A 6,759-nucleotide genomic window follows, 5' to 3' on the forward strand; every position below is an offset into this window, starting at 1 on the left:
AAACCCCAAACCACTACACACAGAAACCGAAGTTCTCACCAGCGAGTTAAAAAAAGCCGAACACTTCAATAAACATTTTGCCTCCATTAACTCATTCAGGATGCAGGTTTTGGACCAGATTTGCAACCGGAGACGCCCGATTTTGGGTCAACTTTGAAAGTCTGCAATCTTTTCCCATTTAGATATTTTTAAAGTCTGTTTTCACTAGCTACACATTCAACAATTGGACTTTGCCTTAGATCTAACCCAATTTGCCTGGATATATTTCTTAACTTGCCAGGACCCTTACAAGAATGGTGTATAAGGCATTAAAAAAAAAAAAATGTTCCTCTAAGTTGACAGTGAAGAAGTGCAGAAACAAACAAGATAAAGTTACAACACAACTGTAATGCCGCTGAAAACACATACCAACACAATTTACAGTCCAAATATTGTGAAGAAATAGTTTCAGTCATTGTGAATAGCCATTCTTTGTATGGTACTCCTCAAAGATCCGTGTTCTTTGTCGTCCCAATTGCCTTCAGAAATCGCCACAGAAAATTACAAAAAACGACGCTATACGGTCAAAACTAAATAAATACAGAATAGAATATGGCTTAGCAATGTCAACCAAAAGTTTGTTCCCTGGAATACCTTCATTTGTGCGGATACAACGGTCGAGAAATGCTATCGGACGTATACGTCACATGCGTCTCCAGCGAAGCTCAAGGCTATTGGACGTATATGTCCGATGCGTCCCGAATGAGTTAACAAGAGTAGCAAAAGGAATGACCTGGATAGGGGTCTACTGAGTGTTCTGAGAGGAAAAGAGAGAGATTTGATGACACCGAGTATCTTCCAGGACTTCTTAACTAAACGAGAGTTGGACTGTGCAATCAAGAAACAGAAGAAGCGAAAAAGCCAGGTCCTGATAAAGTACACAACGAGATGCTACAAAACCTTGGTGAAAAAGCCAAACTGCTACTTCTTAAGCTCTACAACAGAACATGGACTGAGGGAAATCTGCCTAAAGCATGGAAACTAGCTACTATAAATCCAATCTTAAAGAAAGGAAAGAAGGCCAATGACCCTAAAAACTACCGCCCAATATCACTCACGTCCTGTATTGGCAAGCTGTGTGAAAGAATCCTCAATTCTCCTCTTTATTGGTGGCTTGAGTCTTCAGGTCTGATCTCACAGTGTCAAGCAGGGTTCAGGTCAAAAGGCAGGAGAGAAGACCAGCTCTTCAGGCTTACACAGAAAATCATTGATGGATTTCAAAGAGGGGAACAGACAACGGCTGTGTTTGTGGATCTCCAACAAGCCTACGATAGAGTGTGGAGGAAAGGACTACTCTTAAAACTGCAGAACATGGGAATCAAGGGAAACATGTACTCCTGGATTAAATCATTCCTTACAGATAGACTTATCCAGACCCAGATGGATGAAACCCTATCTTCAAAAGCAGTACTGGAGGAAGGACTCCCACAGGGATCTTCTATCAGCTGTACCTTATTCCTTGTCTTCCTCAATGATGTTTCAGATGTTCTCAAAACAGAAAAAGCCCTTTTTGCTGATGACCTGGTCCTTTGGCACACTGGAAACTCGACAACAATAAGCAGGCGAAGACTACAAGATGATCTAAATTCCCTAGGAACCTATTGCCGTCTATGGAAGATGAAAGCAAATTGCGAAAAAACTGTCTACTCTGTTTTTACGAGAAGCTATAACCTTGCAAATGCAGAAATCCCTCTCAAAATAGATGGTACCAACTTGAAAAAGGAGAATAACCCTGTGTATCTTGGAGTACAATTTGACAGCAAGCTCAACCTGAAACAACACACCAACAACCTTAGGAAGAAGGCTATGAAGAGACTTAATCTCATCAAACGAGTAGCCAGTACCAACTGGGGATCAGACAAGAACACCTTGAGAGGCCTCTATTTAGGATATAAACCAGAGCTGTTTTTTATTATTTAAATCTTGTTCTACAAAACAATTTCAGTAAAACTACAAAGAACCCAATGGACACCATCCAAAACCAAGCTCTTCGCCTTATCTCTGGCGGAATGAGATCCTCACCGACTGCAGCCTGTGAAATCCACACAAATATTAGAACCATTAGAAACTCGAAGAAAACCGGCAGCTTTAGAAGTATATGAAAGATCTAAACGGCTATAAAATAACCACCCTAATAGAGTCCTTGTTGACAAGTGGAAACCTAATCAAAGACTAAAAAATACAAAATCTGTACTTGACACGGTTCTCAATCTCCAAGAAAAACATCACCTCCCTGAAAGACGAGAACTTCTGGAAAGAGTTCCCTCAACTCTCCCACCACATCTCACCATAGCAAAGCCAGAAATTAGGAAAACACTTTTGGACAAGAGCAATAAAAACACATATCCTGTAGCACTAAACCATTCTGCCCTTGAAACAATTGATTCCTATCCACCAACATAGATCCACTATACTCTGATGGATCTGCCTTTAAGGCAACAATCAACGCTGGATATTATGGGTCAGTGATCAACTTGCCCAGTGGGATAAAAAAAGAAGTCTTTAACTCCAGCGGGTCCTTCTGCTCCATTTTCATTGTCAAACAACAGGCTATCACCAACACAGCAAACTACATCAACTACTTGTTTGACACTATCTAACCCATTTGCTGCCACAGACATCGTATCTTTACAGACAGCCTTTCAACACTAGAGACACTTGAGAGTGGGACTGATGTGAACAAAGATATATTGCACTTGATTTGGAGTCTACATAATTTGATAAGAAGGCACCAAGTCAGAGTAGTCTCCTACAATGGATTTCTGCCCACACTGGGATACCGGGAAATGAAAGAGCTGATGCTCTGGCAAAGAAAGGAGCTAGCCTCCCTCAGCCTGAAACTCCTACGAATTACAACACCTGCTGCCAAATGATCAAGTCAAACCTCAAGGAAGAGTGTCAAGATTATCAACAGTTTAATCTCGAGAACGGAAACCGTTCAGAGAAATAGAGTTCAAGTTTATTTTCCAGAACGTTCTGAAAAATAGAACCGGCCTTAAAATAAAGTTGTAACCTTACCTTGGTGCAAGCAACACAATCCATGAATATCACTAAATTTGGTATAATAATCAATTTAATCGAAATTCACTGGCCACAAAAATCATTAATGTACGCAACAAATGAAATAATAAAAATAAACAAATAGGCCTAAACAATAAAAAATGGGTAGGCTAAGCTTGAAAATATATTTTAAAAACATATTGTGCACTAGGCCGATATTCGCGAACTGTGTCTACAAAGCTCGGCCAGCCCCGGCCGAATAACTCGGACACTTAACATTTTGGGTTCGGTTGACTCGACCTCCCCACATCACTCCTCATGCAAGAAGGGCTTCCCCTCGTTCCCGGAATAGACAAAAAACTTCTTTGCCTTCCGTCCAGGTCATATGACGTAGTAATATATATATCATATCTGCTCATGTCTATGACCTTATGAGTATGCATAGTTCAAGTTATGGAGACGATGAAAAAAGGGAGTGTATACAGACCCGGTAACCGGGAACAAAGTCACAAAGTATACAGACCCGGTAGGGGAACTCTTTTGTGATTACGGAAAGTTTCAGCGCCCTCTTGGCTCAGGGTAGACCTAGGTTCTTCTAGATCTATGGCCTAGGTCTAGATCTAGACAGACATTTAAAAATCATTGATCTAGTTTCGAGGTTAGCCTAGATTGCGGATGTTTTTCCGATGAACGATCATTTTTCCTCCGTTTTTGAAGTTCGAGGAATCACAATTTGAAGAAAAGAACAATGTCATAATTTCAATTGAGCAGTCATCCTCTCTCTCTCTCTCTCCTCTGTCTCTGTGTATCGCTCGCATTCTCTTTTGGCCGGCACTATTTCTCCGAACGTTCGGGAAAATAAAGCTGGGCACTATTTCTCCGAACGTTCGGGAAAATAAAGCTGGGCACTATTTCTCCGAACACTGTGAAATCTCATCCTTTCCCGCAAATTTTGGATATTATATAGATCTATAATTATAGTAGCCTATAGGCCTACCAAAGATTGTTCGTATACAATATGGTTCAATCGGTGCAAAAAATGTCCGCAGTAAATATTTATAAAAAGAAATGCTACAATTCCAAGAAACAGTTTTTCGCTACATTGATAACGACACACAGAACTGGCATCTGCGTTTGACACTGCTGCGACCAATGTACTGACACTGGCAAGCCCCTTAATGTGTGTGATTCCATAATTTACATGTAATATCCTGCACTTTTTTTTAAATTACGCACATTTAGGGTTAAAACAGCCAAATCTTCTTCGGACAGGTGGACACACGCCCTTATTTGTTAATGTTTGTTGTTGTTTGTGGTCTGTTCTAATTTTGATTTCTTTCTGTTGTGAAACCTTTCTTTTTCACATTTTTACACTCATCTAAAAATCTCTAGACTAGCTAGCTCTTGAAAATTGAAATAGATATAGACCCAAAAATGTGCCCCTGTGTGTGTGTGTGTGTGTGTGTGTGTGTGTGTGTGTGTGTGTGTGTGTATGTGCGTGTGTGAGAGTGTCTGTGTGTGGTAGTAAGTGGAGAGTGAGGAGTGTGTGTGTGTGTGTTTGTTTTTCGGGCCTTATTTCAAATTTCAGCCTTTATTCAGTAACAGTTCAAAGTATACAAAAATAGAAACACAGGATCCATTCACTCCAGGGCTCATGAGTCGTTCATCTCTTCCAGTTTCACTCATTCATTCAATTCTCGTGTTCTCTCTCGCGGCTCATCCCCGTCCGCATGACTTTCATACCCCACCCCCTCCCTCCAGGCACACACAAAGAAAACCTCACTCATTCCCTTGCACCCTGCGAACCATGGACAATAATACAGGTAAAACACTGCCTGGGCTGCATTCCTTTCGTTCGGGAGCTGTGGACCAGGCCAGGGGAGGGTCGGTGTCGTCTTGTAGTTGCTGTCACCTGTGGATACACTCGCACATTCTTCCTTTCACTTTCACTGCTCTTTCACTCACACTGTCTCTCCATCCACAGCTCAACTCGTCATACGTTCAAAAGTTGCCTACTGGTCATGTTTAGTTAGTGTGTGTACATGTGCATGATGGTGGTGGGTGTGTGGTGGGTGTTAGTGAAGGCTGTCTGTAGGCGGGCTTGCCATGCGGTGTTCCTTCCCAGACCAGAGGGCAGAGGCAGAATGAAAGTTGGCGCCGAACTCTCGTAATAAATAGGCAAAATATCACGAGACCGGAAGCCGGAAACCGTTCGGAGAAATAAAGATCGGCACTATTTCTCCGAACGTTCGGAGAAATAGTCACTTCGTTCTCTTTTTCTTTGTTGTTTGTCTCTGTCTTTCTTTCTCCCCACCTATTTCCCACTCTATCTTTCTCTCGTTCCCTCCTGTCAACTGGGGCATCACACATTTTGCTAGCACTTCCCCCTGCTCTCTCTCTCTCTCTCTCTCTGTTTCTCACACACATTTGACATTGACATTGACATTGACGATTAGTTGTTTGAGGCTCTAAGTAGAGCCTGTTCAACTATCTGGTAATGAACGACAATAATGACACACACTCACACACACACACACACATTACTGGGTCTGGGCCCTGAAACGTTCCGACATCACAAAAGAGTTCCCCTACCAGGTCTGTATACTTCGTGACTTTGTTCCCGGTTACCGGATCTGTATTTTATACACACTTCGCTGAAAAAATGGTGGACCTACTTTTGATTTACCTGGCTCTGTCGCAAAAATGAACAAACATTCAGTGAAAACGAGTGAAAGGGAAACAAAACGTGCGAGATTGTTAGCATTACTTAACAAAGATTACATTGGTTTATAAATTAACAAAATATCCAATCAAGATTGGCTTTAAAACGAGTCGGAACAACACTGTTCAAGTTCAGGTGGGCGGCCGACTTCTTGTTCAGAAGGCCGAGATGCCCAGACAGTACTGTAGATCTAGATTCTAGATCAGGATCTAGATCTAAATCTAAATATAGGAATCTAAATAATTGGCCCCAACTGCGGCCTAGGATTACAGGATTACAAAATTACATGATGAATTTTTGGTGCCGAATTTTTTTGTTGTATATTATTAGCCTTTATTATAAGGACCTGAAGTCTGAAGTAAGCTCCTTTCATCATCATACAATAATGGTGTGGGAATCTGGTCAATAACAGTTTGGTGGATCGGAACATAAAAACTTACAAAAGCAGATTCTCTTTGCGAGGACCCAACGTTGAAAACCATACGCACAAGAAGAATGCACTCTGAACTTGCGTTCACACTACTTCTTTTGGAACTTGGAACGCAAGCATCGTCATTCGTCATCGAGCTTGACTTAGAAACAAACTAATGCCAGGTTGTTTTAAAGGAAAGCCGCCATTTGTAACGTGAAACTCGCTGTACCTGCGTTCTCTGTGTTTTTAGAAAGGTATAACACTAGCTATAATATTATAGAGGCCCACGGAATAATAACAAGATTACAATTAATCGTTATAAGCTTTTAAAATTGTATAAAAAGTCTGTATGCTTGTCTGTGACTGTGGCTAAGTTTATTATTTTAAAACGTCACTGGTGATCAAATCACAGAATTCTACACTTTCTGTGGATCAAATTCAAATTCGTACTTTCTTTTCCGTTTTGCAAAAATAATATTATTAAAAGCAGCACCCCCTCTCCCTTTAATTCTCCAGCACCTTCACACTTTCTTGAAAAATTTTTTACAGTTTTTTTTTCTTTTATCATTCCGTCTTTAGCCTTCCG

At 41.0% G+C, this 6,759-nt stretch overlaps 1 protein-coding gene across 1 annotated transcript in view; it reads right to left on the reverse strand.

Moving 5' to 3' along the window:
* Positions 1 to 6,627, reverse strand: part of LOC101847085 (tubulin-specific chaperone cofactor E-like protein) — a gene marked incomplete in the record, with an annotated part of 26,507 nt that extends 19,880 nt beyond the window's left edge. Inside the window, 1 exon segment of the mRNA XM_013091334.2 lies at positions 6,202 to 6,627.
* Between the last annotated feature and the right edge of the window lie 132 nt (positions 6,628 to 6,759).

Source organism: Aplysia californica, unplaced genomic scaffold (assembly GCF_000002075.1).
Source record: "Aplysia californica isolate F4 #8 unplaced genomic scaffold, AplCal3.0 scaffold00033, whole genome shotgun sequence".
In the NCBI taxonomy this organism is placed as follows: Eukaryota; Metazoa; Mollusca; class Gastropoda; order Aplysiida; family Aplysiidae; genus Aplysia; species Aplysia californica.